The following is a 13,903-nucleotide window of genomic DNA, read 5'->3' as shown; positions in this document are numbered from 1 at the left end:
CTGTTTGGGGGTGGTCACTTTACCTCATGTAAATCATCACATTGCACCTGCCGGCATCACAGCTACAGCAGGGAACGAAAGGCAGGGGGCAGGCTCAGCGCCCGACGGGGGGAAGAGCCTAAAAGACACTGGTGCTTTCAATAGTACATCGATGGGTCAGTCCAACCCTACACAGAAGCAAACTTTACAAGCTTGCCAAAGGACCACAAAAAAGACTGTGGATCTGTTGATTTTTGGCCTAACAATGGCTCGCTTTTGCACGTAGCTGAAGACTTTTTAGTTTATGCACCTGCTATTAGTTGGCTTACTTTATGCCTGAAAAATTGCTCTTAACCCCTTAACGCTGAAGCCACTTTTCACCTTCCTGACACGGCCCATTTTTTAAAATCTGACATGTGTCTATTTAAGTGGTTATAACTTTGGAACGCTTTAACATATCCAGTTGATTTTGAGATTGTTTTTTCGTGACACTTTGTACTTCATGCTGGTTGAGAAATTTAATCAATATATTTAGTATTTATTTATGAAATAAATGGAAATTTGGCAAAAATTTTGAGAAAAACAATGTTTTCCAAATTCAAAATTTTCAACTTTTTGGAAAGTTGGTCATATCACTAAAATAACTTGATAACTAACATTTTCCATATGTGTGCTTTAACTTGGCATCATTTTTCAAACATCTTTTCCTTTATTTAGGATGTTAGGAGGCTTATAACTTTAGGTGCAATTTTTCAGATTTTCACTAAAATCATCAAAACCTACTTTTGGAGGGTCAATTTAGTTAGAAGTGACTTTATAAGGCCTACATGACAGAAAACCCCCACAAATTACACCATTTTATAAACTACACCCCTCAAAATATTCAAAACAACCTTTGGGAATTTTGTTAACCCTTTGAGCGTTTCATGAGGGTGAAAGATAAATGAAAGTGAAATTAGAGAAATGTAATTTTATCTCACTATAGATTCATTGAACACTAAAATTTGCACCTTCACAATGGGTTAAAAAGGAAAATGCATTTTACAATGTTTAGGGCAATTCCTCCTGAGTATGCCAATACCCATTTTGTCACTGTACCCTGCTGTACGGGCACAGGGGGGCACTTGGAATGGAAAGAGCGTTGTTTCGTTTTTGCAGGGCAAATATGGCTGAAAAAGTTTTCATGTGTCAGGATGCATTTGGAGAGCCATAATGGTACCAAAACAGAGAAAAGCCCCAACATGAGACACCATTTTGGAAAGTACACCCCTTGGAGAGTTTAGCAACGTGTAATTTGTGTATTTTCCCCAACAGGTGTTTGATTCAATTAGGCCCCAAAAGGGAAAAAAGGTGAAAATTTTCTCAAAAAAGTCACTTTTACCCCAAATTTTTGTAAGCCACAAGGGATAAAAGATGAAACAACCCCATAAATGTGTAAAACTATTTCTCCTAAGCACAGAACTGCACCACTTTTGCATATAAAGTGTTGTATGGGTGCACAGTAGGGCTCAGAAGGGAAAGAGGGGCTTTGGCCTTTTAGAAGCCAGATTTGACAATCATCCTTTACATGTGTCAGGATGCATTTGGAGAGCCCTAGTGGTACCAAAACAGAGGGGAACCCCAACAAGTGTCACCATTTTGGAAAGTGCACCCTTTGGAGAATTCAGCAAGGTGTGATATGTGTATTTTCCCCTACAGGTGTTTGCTTCAATTAGGTCCCTAAAAGGAAAAAGGTGAAGATTTTCCCCAAAAAGTCACTTTTACGGCTAATTTTTGTATCCCATAAGGCATTAAAGATGAAACAACCCCAAAAAATGTGTACTAGCATTTCTCCCGAGTATAAAATTGCCCCACACATGCAAATAAAATGTTGTATGGGTACGCAGTGAAGCTCAGAAGGGAAAGAGGGGCATTGGCCTTTTAGAAGCCAAATTTGACAGACATCCTTTACATGTGTCAGCATGCATTTAGAGAGCCGTAGTGGTACCAAAACAGAGGGGAACCCCAACAAGTATCACCATTTTGGAAAGCACACCCCTTAGAGAATTTAGCAAGGTGTAATATGTGTATTTGTCCGTAAAGGTGTTTGATTTAATTAGGACTTAAATAGATAAAAGGTGAACATTTTCCTATAAAGGTCATTTTACTCCTAATTTTATATAGCCACAAGGGATAAAAAAAATGTAATAACCCCCCAAAATGTGTAGACCTATTTCTCTCGAGTGTAGAAGTACCCCACATGTGTATATAAAATGTTGTATGGGCGCACAGTAAAAGGAAAGGGGAATGTTTGCCTTTTAGAAGCCAGATTTGACAGAAATGTCTGACATGCATTTGGAGAACCCTAGTGGTATAAAACAGAGAAGAATCCGAAAAGTGACCCTAATCTTTGAATGCACACCCCTTAGAGAATTTTGCAATGTGTAATATATGTATTTGCCCCTACAGGTGAATGATCCAATTAGGCCCTAATCATTAAAAAGGTGAAAATTTTCCTATAAATGTCACTTTACCCCTAATTTATGTAAGCCACAAGGGATAATATATTAAATAACCCCGAAAAAGGTGTAAAACTATTTCTCCCGAGTGTAGAAGTACCCCACATGTGCATATAAAATGTATTATGGGCGCACAGTAGAGGAAAAGAGGGGTGTTTGTCTTTTAGAGGCCAAATTTGCAAGAAATCCTTCACATGTGTCAGGATACATTTGGAGAGCCGTAGTGGTACCAAAACAGAGGAAAACACGAAAAGTGACCCTAATTGTTGAATGTACACCCCTTGGGGAATATAGCAAGGTGTAATATGTGGTGTAGTGTAATACACGTGGTGAAATGAGCATTTTGAACATATAGGTGGTTTCCAAATATGATGTGCAATGGAGTCCAAGATGGAAATTTCAATTATTTCTGGAACGTTCAGTGCCCGTTATGTGGCGCCCCTTATGAAATAATGGAGGGGTATAGGGAGCAACGGGACATAACAGTTGTTACAATTATTCATTTTACCGAAATTAATTCACAATAGGTTGGGCGTGAATTGTGAATGTCTAGTGTATAAGGAGGTAGTATATATCAAGGGACCAACTAAACTTTTGTCACACTTGGAGTTGTCGCAGGTCTCTTAGTAGTATGTAGTGTCCATCCTAACTCCTCTTTTGGAACAGACTCTTTATTGAGTCCTACCATTAGAAGCAGCAGAATTCACCGGGAAAATGCTGTCCTGGCAAAACACAGAAACATCTAAACCAGAGATACTGGAGCCCCATCCCTCTTGTCCCAATATTAGTTTCCTAATATCTTCCTCTTGAAAACGGAGAAATGATACGACAGGACCTGCACATTGGAACAGCAAGTAAGAGTTGTACAGCATCATCTGAACAATGTGCACGGCCAGCACTTTTCTTCATTTTAGTAGGGAAATTATCGCCAAGTGTTGCTCTTATTCATCCTAGCGATGCCCATTGTGACGAATATTGCTGCTTTTGGCTGGACCAAATCGACCAGCCAATAGCGGCAAACATGGACAGAGGAGGGCAACAAAACCCCTCTGGACGGCAAGGCACAATTGGTGGCTTTCAGGAACAGACGCCACCCTGCCCCGATCACCGTGTCTACAGACATAGTGACCGGTATTACTGACGTCATAAGTAAATTCGCTGCTATTGGCTCGTCTGAATTGATGAGCCAATAGCAGCGATAATAAACTGGGGGTGTGTGGGGGCAACGTAACCCTTCTGGTCCATGGGGCAGGATGGATGGCTGTCAGGAACAGCCGCAGTCTTACCCCGATCACTGTGTCTGACCGGTGTTGGCAAGTCACTACCCGCCGCGCCGTTCTATAACAACGCTCGTTGGGAATAGGCTATACAATCTTTATTTATTTTTTAAGCAATTTAGATAAATAAGGGCTTATTTTTTGCGAGATGAGATGCACTGTAAAAAAAACTTCATTTTAGTGGGTTTTTAGCTTATTGAAGCAATTTTTGTAACTTTTTAGGTGTGGAGGAAAATAAAATCATCAATTCTTGTTTTGGATTTTTAGCATTTTTTTGGGGGGGTGTTCACTGTAGCATAACAATAATATATTATCTTTATTCTACGGATCACTACGATTACGGTGATACCTAATTTATATAGTTTTATTTATATTTGTCCAATTTTATTGAAGGAAAACTAGAATAGAAAAAATTGCATTTGTTTTAGTATTGCCATTTTTATAGCGGCATAATTATAGTATTTTTTGGTTTACGGAGCTGGTTGTGAGCTTATTTTTTGCGTGACAAGTTGCCCTTTTTATTGGTATCATTTTGGTGCTTGTAACTTTTTCGGATCACTTTTTAGAACATTTTTTGTAAAGCAATTTGATAAAAAGTTGTAATTTTTGGCAAGTTTTTGGTTTTTTCTTTTTACCACGTTCACCGAGCGGGTCCAATTATGATTAGGATTTATTGTACAGATTGCTACGGACGCAGCGATACCAAATAAGTGGGGTTTTTTCGTGATTTAGTGTTTTTTATACTTTATTACTTGTGTAAAGGGAAATGTGGTGTTTGGGGGGACTTTCACTTTCTTTTATTATTTATTTTTATTGTAAAAAACCTTTATTTATTTTTACTTTTTTTACAGTAACTGACATCTAAGCTTGAACAAGTGATCTTCTGATCACTTGTTCAAGCTATTTTACAGATTACACAGTGCAATACAGATGTATTGCACTGTGTAATGTAAGACACTGAGCATGCTGCGCATGCCCAGTGTCTTACAGCCGGGTCCTGCCAGAAGGCACGGACCCGGCTTCCGGATCAAGATCTTGCAGCCCCGGGCACCGGCAGTCCCGGGGCTGCGATCGGAGCAGCGGACCCCCCCGGTAAGCGCCGCGGGGGGGTCCGATTCAGCTATATCTACCTTTAATTGCCTCTAACACGCCGCGGTCAGCGCGACCGCGGCGTGTTAGGGGTTAACACCCGCGATCGGAGAAATCTCCGATCGCGGGTGTTAGAGGCGGGTGTCAGCTATAATATATAGCCGACACCCGCAGCTTCTGGCGCCGGCTCCGTTCAGGAGCCGACGCCAGAAGCTTGACGTAATAGTACTGCATTTTGCGGGAACGCACCTCCCGCGATGCAGTACTATTACGTCAAATGTCGGGAAGGGGTTAAATAATGGCTCAGTTCACACCTGTGTTCAAATAGTGTAAAAATAGTTTATCACCCAGTTTTCTGCTTTTATAACTTAATTGTACTGTGGGGCAGCTTTCCATACATGCTAGCAATGGTATACAATGTGGAACGATGCATGGAGGCTTTCCATTCATAAAATGGCAAATTTGGTGGAAACCCCTGATTTTTGTTGCTTTGTTTTTTGATGCACAGCCAACTTTTTTCTCCCCTTTCATTACCACTGTTTCACTTTTTGTAAGGGATATGGTGGAGATTAAGTGACCCTGCAGAATTCAATTTAGCCTGCCCCAGATCATGCACCAAGAACATTATACCTCTTAGTATATGTATTGAGCCAAGCACAATCGCAGGGACATCGACTGGGGTATGATCTACCAGTTTTGATTCCCCCATCCCTTCCCCCCAAGATCTTGCAACAAAGCAGGATAGACATTAAAGGGTTGTACCCAGGGTGGTGGAGCCGATAAGCCAAACCTGCAACTACTCAATTTCCCAAACTTCTACTCTTACTCCAGCTCCATTAAAATGGTCATCTGCTCGGACCACAGTTCTGTTTTCCTGGTCGCTCTAGCAGTGCTGAGATAAATGCAGTCATTCCTTTCCAGTGTCTTTATTCCTCTGATCTATAGCAGAGGAGCTTCAATCCTGAACATGTACATGAAGTGCAGCACACATTCATCTCAACTAAAAGGGTGTGTCGGATGCACCAGCAGTGGTTGGGTACAACACACGTGGCACCATACCATATTGTGCACAGCAATAAGATGGCGCTCATACAATGTGCTTGCCCGGGTCAAGGGTGGGCACATGTAAGCTTGAAAAGAGCCTAGCTTAAAGATAGTAAATCTGACACCTGGGCCTAACTTCCCCACATGCGATGGCCTTTTTTTTATGGACTGTGCAAAACTCAGTCCATGAGGCACAAGTATGAATTGTTTTCCTTTTGAGACCTTTCTTTGTCTCTGAATTGCAGGTGGTTTGGGGTTTGCGACAGTTTATGTGCATGTATGGAATGTTGAAGTCGGTTGTATTTAGTTTTGCACTTAAAGTCTCTTATTGGCTCTACAAAAAGCTGCAGCACAAAGAAATCCTCTATCTTGGAAAGATACATTAAGGAACACTGCAACAGACACTCCCACTCGCTAACTTCTTAAAGGGAACCTGTCACCAGGAGACCCATTTTTAGCACTCCCCCAGTCCCCATAGAGCATAGTTCTTACACTGCCAAAGTGTTTTTGTATAAAAAATAGTTTTTGCAGAAAAAAAGATATGTTATATTGTACCTTAGCATCTGCTGTGTGACTAGGCAGTTGCCAAAAGAGAGGGTCTGGTAAAGAGCAGTTCCCCCCACCCTTGGGGAACAGCTCCTCCATGTGACCTTTTCAAATATATGAAAACACCCATCACTGGGCTTAGCGACGCCCCCTGCTCCTCTACAGCCAATCCCGAGTGATGGGAGTTATTCATATATTTGAAAAGGCCACGTGTTTCCCAAGGGTGGGGGGGGACTGCTCCTTACCAGACCCTCCCTTTTGGCAACGGCCTAGTCACACAGCAGATGCTAATGAAAGGTACAAAATAACATGTCTTTTTTTCTGTAAAACCTATTTTTTTATACAAAAACACTTTGGCAGCGTATGTACTATGCTCTGTGGGGACTGGGGGCGTGCTAAAAATGGGTCTCCTGGTGACAGGTTCCCTTTAAGACCCTGGCAAAATTGTAAAAATGCACCTAAAAAGACCTACAAAAAAAGAAAAAAACCTGCAAAAAATAAAATTAAAAAAAAAAACATCAAAATAAAGATACCAGTCCCCTATGTGTCTCAACCCTAATCAGCTGCATGTCTGTTGTTCATGGTCTGAGATTAAGGAGGTAGATCCAAATGACACAAAAAACACAGATTTGTTTTCTATGACTTATCAATTTACTTAAATACTTTTTTACCATGCGGATTATGCAACAGGCAAAATATAATAGCAACTTCATGTACAATATCTTGTAATGCATTTGTACTTTTATGTAATGTGGCCTTGCTTTGTGGTTGTACATACAAACACTTTTAGAATGGTGGAAATATTTCAGAAAAATATAAAAGCTACCTTTTTATTCAACATAGGCAGCTGATTCATGTCTCCTTGACATCAATTTTGACAGGAGCTCTGAGCTACTATCGACATAGCAGTGGTCATATGGTAACATTGCATCCTGTCATAGTGAAGTATTGCCAAAGCTGCAGTTGTTAGGCTACTACACAGGGAATAGAGCTGCTGTTCTTCTGGTACCATTCTCTGCTCCCAACGGATATGCTGAGTTGTATACATTGACATATAGGGGCTTATTTACTAAGGGTCCCGCGGCCGCATTTCCATCAGGTTTTCCAACGTACTCGGTGATCGCGCCACTGGGACAGGGATTTAGAAGGGGTTTGTGTCGCACGCGATAGGATTTTGGCGCATTGGCACTGGCTTTCATGCGACAGAAATCGTGGGTTGGGCCGTCGGACGATCTGACTGATTCGGACAGAGCGTGGGATTTAACTTTAAAATTGTGTAGCAAGCCAAGCACTTACATGCACTGGGAAGAAGGTGAACTCCAGCGGACTTGAGCAGAGAGCGGCACATGCAGGATATCAGGCGCACAATGTAAGAGAATCGCGGTACAGTGGATCGGATCGGGGAAGTAAATGTGCCCCATAGTGGCAGACGGAGGCATGGTATTTTGCCTCCACCTGACCACTATACACTGGATCTGCCGAAAAAGGAAGGAGGGAGAGATGTAGCAAGCTACGTCTTTCCACCCTCGTGCTGAGTGACGTATGTCCTCCGCAGATGCAATAGAAGGTTATGGGGAGCGGATGCAGCATATTGCATCCATCCCCCAAGCATTGCGGAGCGGATACGCTGTTCAGCAGGAGTGGGATACACATGTGCCATACATTGTAAGGACACGTCGGAATCCCCCTGACATATCCTTACTATATATGCCCAAAAACATGATGTGAATACTAAAGTCTAAACAGTGATTGGAACCGGGGTTCAGTGTGATTGTCCAACGAATGATGGCGCAAAGAGGAAAAGAAAGGAAAGGTAGTCCAATATTCCTTGCTAGTAAAGAAAAATCCGTAGGTTTTTCCTCTGCCTCTACATCATTCGGACATATAACTATCTAGGTAAATGTCAAGGTATAGCCAGTGAAAACAGTACCTTTTGGTAAGGTGGGAATGAGGTTAATAAAAGCCCTCACGTTCTCAAGCAGATCCTTCCTTGTGATGCGATTGTTAGTCCGCTCACAGGACGCAGCGAGCAGCTGTGTTGGTCTCTTTTCCTTCCGGCTCAGAAACCGAGCGACCGCTCTTTTTCGTTCCACCACGATCCAGAAACGTGTATATAAAACGAAATGCAAAGCAATAGTGTAGCACAGCTTTGATTGAAGACAGTAATCTTTAATTTTTATACTCACAATGATAGGAATTAAAAAGGCCTTAAGTAAAAAATCTTTAAATAAAAGAATTCTCATGCACATTCGGCGGTAGTTGCCCGACTCGAGTTTCGCCAATAGTGGCTTCTTCCAGGGCTATTGGCGAAACTCGACTCGGGCAACTACCGCCGAATGTGCATGAGAATTCTTTTATTTAAAGATTTTTTTACTTAAGGCCTTTTTAATTCCTATCATTGTGAGTATAAAAATTAAAGATTACTGTCTTCAATCAAAGCTGTGCTACACTATTGCTTTGCATTTCGTTTTATATACACGTTTCTGGATCGAGGTGGAACGAAAAAGAGCGGTCGCTCGGTTTCTGAGCCGGAAGGAAAAGAGACCAACACAGCTGCTCGCTGCGTCCCGTGAGCGGACTAACAATCGCATCACAAGGAAGGATCTGCTTGAGAACGTGAGGGCTTTTATTAACCTCATTCCCACCTTACCAAAGGTACTGTTTTCACTGGCTATACCTTGACATTTACCTAGATAGTTATATGTCCGAATGATGTAGAGGCAGAGGAAAAACCTACGGATTTTTCTTTACTAGCAATGATGTGAATACTGCCTAATCCTGTTTGTCAGATCCCCAATGACCTGATACTAATGACTAGGTATGAGTGGACCGGTTTGGTTTTGGCAGAACCCAAATGCTTAACCACAATGTCAGCACCATTTGCAGATGTTATCTGTATGGGTGAGGGTTTGTGAGATTTGCTCATCCCTAATCATTAGTATTTAGATAAGTGGGGATCTGACAAGCCAAACCCTAAATGTCAAATGTTGAGGGATCCAGCCTATTACTATATACTATTTTTTTTGTTTGCTTGTTTTTTTTTTACTAGGTCTGAACTGGTAGAGATTTCTGCTATAGGCCGTGGCAGAAACTATAGTAAAGGTGGTGCCCTTTTCTTCTAGCATGTGGCTTGCAGTGTTGACAATCCCCGAAACTGGCAGAGACGAGAGAGATTTTCATGCCTTTTCAATCAAACTGTCGAAGAAGGGAGAATAAATTTCCCCCATTGTTCGACATTCGATAAATTAGCTGCAGTCTGTAGCAAGACTGATACCCTTTAAAGATCTAACCTTGCAACTTTATCCATTGGGGCTGTGGGAACACGGCACTAGATACTTATTGTGCAAACTTCTAGTTTCTAGAGAAAAAAAGCTGTAATTCAAAATTAAAATCAAATTTCCCCTGTCGCCAAAACATATTTTTAGAAATAATGAGATGAAGAGAGGATGAAGCGACACCGGTATAGACTAGACTCTCCTGCTGTTAATGTATACCGCAAAGTACATGGGAAAAAGCTTTACATGTCACACTTATCTCTAGGTATGGAGAGGGTGTTGTGCTCTACTCTTGTATTGTCAAACAGATTGCCCGCAGCTTCCATTAGATTCCATAGATAGTAACATATTTCCTGTGATTGTAATGCTGCAACCCTCACGGCTATATCCAAGGAGAATTGTGTTATCACAAAAACAATCTCCTGTGATCCCACAAGGAAACACCTGAGCTTTCAACACTATTCTCGTTTTAAGGAAACCTGGAAAAACATTCCAAATAAACAACTTGCGCATGTAGAGTATATTTTTGGAACAACACAATCCTGTTGTGAAGGAGAGATGTAGTAAATATTACAAATGATGTCCCAGGAGATCTTCCTCATATTCTATGAAGTAAAACCAAATGATGAACAGTAGAATACATGTAAATATATTTCTGTCTCTTGTTTTTGTAGGTGTCAAATATAAGCTTCCATTTTGCCTAGTGGTGGAAGGAGGATACCACCATAGACAATACAAATATCGATATACAGTATTTTCTGAATACATTATATTCACGGTTTCAAATGTAATAATATTTAAAGTGCACCTATTGACACAAAAAACTTCTGAAAACTAGTAGATGGGAATCAAATATTAGTATTGCCTAAAGATCACAGCTGCATGTGGCAAAATGCAATGGGTTTCTTTTGCAACTCAACCCCTCATACACTGGATACAGAGACAACCTCCTGGAGATGTTTCTGTACTTTTGAGAGCTTTAGCCTTTACCTGTTCTCATCATGCTGCCCTCTGCATGTATACAGAACTTCATGTTTCTCAATCCTTCAGTCCGTCCTAATGGCATAACCCTGAACACTGCATTGTGTACATATATGACTATATAGTGACTAGTCTGGCAGTTTCCATCACATGGAAAAGCTTTTTAATAATTAGTAGCAACCAGCAGTGAAACCCCTGTAATTGGTGGGTTCTTTTAAATATGTGTTTCACAGATGATCATGCTTAAGACGCTTGAATGAAAGAATACCTGTTTCAATACCTTTTAAGGCATCCTGAATTTGCCATTCTTTATTTTTTTTTTTTAGTAGTAGCTTGAAGTTTACTGTAGGTTAACAATCTCGTTACTATGCAAAAAGTGTCTAGAGACCAAAATGTGGGGGAGGGGGCTGCAGAGATGTGTATGACGCACCCAGAAAGATAAAATTCTGCAGAATCACAGACTGGTTACACTGAAATTTTAGTTGGTTTTCTGATGCAGACTATAGCTGAAATGTAATCGAGGTCTAACCTGTCTGGAGGTTCCATTTATGTGACCGTATTGAGGGCCATGATCTGGCTGCACAAATTGGTCATGTTGGGTTGAGCACATTGGGGGAATGTGCCAAAATACCTGTCTAATTGCCTTGCACCATATTAAGGTTATTAGACCTTTTGTGACACTTGTCCAGCTAAGGTGCGTGGCCTGTAGGGAAATAGACGTGACCTTCTGGGAAATTGGTGTAGTCATCAGAAATTCATCTGTGCGCCAAAAATTTTGTCACACAGTTTCAGATCAAAATAGGTCTAAAGTAGGAATGGACAGTCTTACACTGCACCAGAAATTATCGTCATGTTGATAAATCTGACGCAGCAAAAAACTAGTGTTTTCTAGTTAGAAACTGGCAGAACCTAAAGCACCTGAACCTCACCTGTTCCCCCCACTGTCTCACAGCTGCAAAATATAGAGCAGTTACTATTTTGGCCTGATTGAGGCGCAACGTCCTATAAAGAAGGAAGGGGTGAGGAGCGCTCATCTTCTCCACCAGGCCTGGGTTTAAGCCCAGATGAAGCACAAGGTCGTGTGCATGAGGCCTTATTCCGGTGTGCAGAATGCTGGCAGAGGGAAAAAAATTAATCAATCCCCACCCCCCCATCTCGATTTTGGATCTATTCTTCATGACATTTACAATGACTGTTTTTTGAGCTCCAAGGTGAGATCTGATTCTCTTCTCATATTGTGTGAACTCCCCACAACCTTATTCATTTATTGATGACCTAAGCTGACACACTCTTCTGACTTCCCCTACCTTATACTTGGATGTGACCTGCGATGGTATCACTGCTCTGTAAGCACCAGTATGTCATAAAATGTTGCCAATAGTTACACAGCAATATAAATTACCTAGCACTGCAGTGAATGTAAAAATGTTTACATTTGGTAAGTAAAAATTTGGCTTGTTTGTGGTTCATATGCTAAATAAAAAAAATATTGTATGTTTGGCTTATCTGCAGTGTATATTGCGATATACTCCACTATATGATATTTGATGCATCTGTCTGGACTAGAGATGAGCGAATCAGAATTAGTTTAGAGTTTCAGGAAAGCTTTGATTCGTCACAAATCCGAAGTTTATTCGTGGGAATGAGTTACGAATTTTTTTATTTTATTTTTTTCCCTTTATTAGAAAAATGGAGGAAGAAAGGAACATGTACTGTTCCTCGCTGTATGGCGGTAGTGTTACTCACTGTATGGGGGTAGTGTCCCTCACTGGCCATAGTGTTCCTCACTGTATGGCGGTAGTGTCCCTCACTGTATGGGGGTAGTGTCCCTCACTGTATGGCGGTAGTATCCCTCACTGTATGGCGGTAGTGTTCATCACTCTATGGCTGTATTCCTCACTGTATGGCGGTAGAGTTCCTCACTCTATGGCGGTAGTGTTTCTCACTGTATGGTGGTAGTGTTCCTCACTGCATGGCGGTAGTGTCCCTCACTGTATGGCGGTAATGTCCCTCACTGTATGGATGTATTCCTCACTGTATGGCGGTAGAGTTCCTCACTGTATGGCGGTAGTGTTTCTCACTGTATGGGTGTAGTGTTCCTCACTGTATGGGGGTAGTGTTCCTCACTGTATGGGGGTGGTGTTCCTCACTGTATGGCGGTAGTGTCCCTCACTGTATGACGGTAGTGTTCATCACTGTATGGCTGTATCCCTCACTGTATGATGGTAGTGTTCAAAACTGTGTGGCTGTATTCCTCACTGTATGGGGGTAGTGTCCCTCACTGTATAGTGGTAGTGTCCCTCACTGTATGGTGGTAGTGTCCCTCACTGTATGACGGTAGTGTTCATCACTGTATGGCTGTATTCCTCACTGTATGGGGGTAGTGTTCATCACTTGTATGGCTGTATTCCTCACTGTATGGCGGTAGTGTCCCTCACTGTATGCCGGTAGTGTCCCTCACTGTACGGCGGTAGTGTCCCTCACTGGCCATAGTGTTCCTCACTGTATGGGGGTAGTGTCCCTCACTGTATGGCGGTAGTGTCCCTCACTGTATGGCTGTATTCCTCACTGTATGGGTGTAGTGTTACTCACTGTATGGGGGTAGTGTCCCTCACTGTATGGCTGTAGTGTCCCTCACTGTGTGACGGTAGTGTTCATCACTGTATGGCTGTATTCCTCACTGTATGGCGGTAGTGTTCCTCACTGTATGGCGGTAGTGTTTCTCACTGTATGGTGGTAGTGTTTCTCACTGTATGGCGGTAGTGTTCCTCACTGTATGGGGGTAGTGTTCCTCACTGTATGGTGGAAGTGTCCCTCACTGTATGGGGGTAGTGTTCCTCGCTGTATGGGGGTAGTGTTCCTCACTGTATGGTGGTAGTGTCCCTCACTGTATGGGGGTAGTGTTCCTCACTGTATGGCGGTAGTGTTCATCACTCTATGGCTGTATTCCTCCCTGTATGGCGGTAGTATCCCTCACTGTATGGCGGTAATGTCCCTCACTGTATGGCTGTATCCCTCACTGTATGATGGTAGTGTTCAAAACTGTGTGGCTGTATTCCTCACTGTATGCCGGTAGTGTCCCTCACTATATGCTGGTAGTGTCCCTCACTGTATGGCGGTAGTGTCCCTCACTGTATGGCGGTAGTGTCCCTCACTGTATGATGGTAGTGTTCATCACTGTATGGCTGTATTCCTCACTGTATGGGGGTAGTGT

This window comes from Engystomops pustulosus, chromosome 1 (assembly GCF_040894005.1).
Source record: "Engystomops pustulosus chromosome 1, aEngPut4.maternal, whole genome shotgun sequence".
NCBI classification, from domain to species: Eukaryota; Metazoa; Chordata; class Amphibia; order Anura; family Leptodactylidae; genus Engystomops; species Engystomops pustulosus.
The sequence above is the reverse complement of the archived record's forward strand: the minus strand, read 5'-3'. Positions refer to the sequence as shown.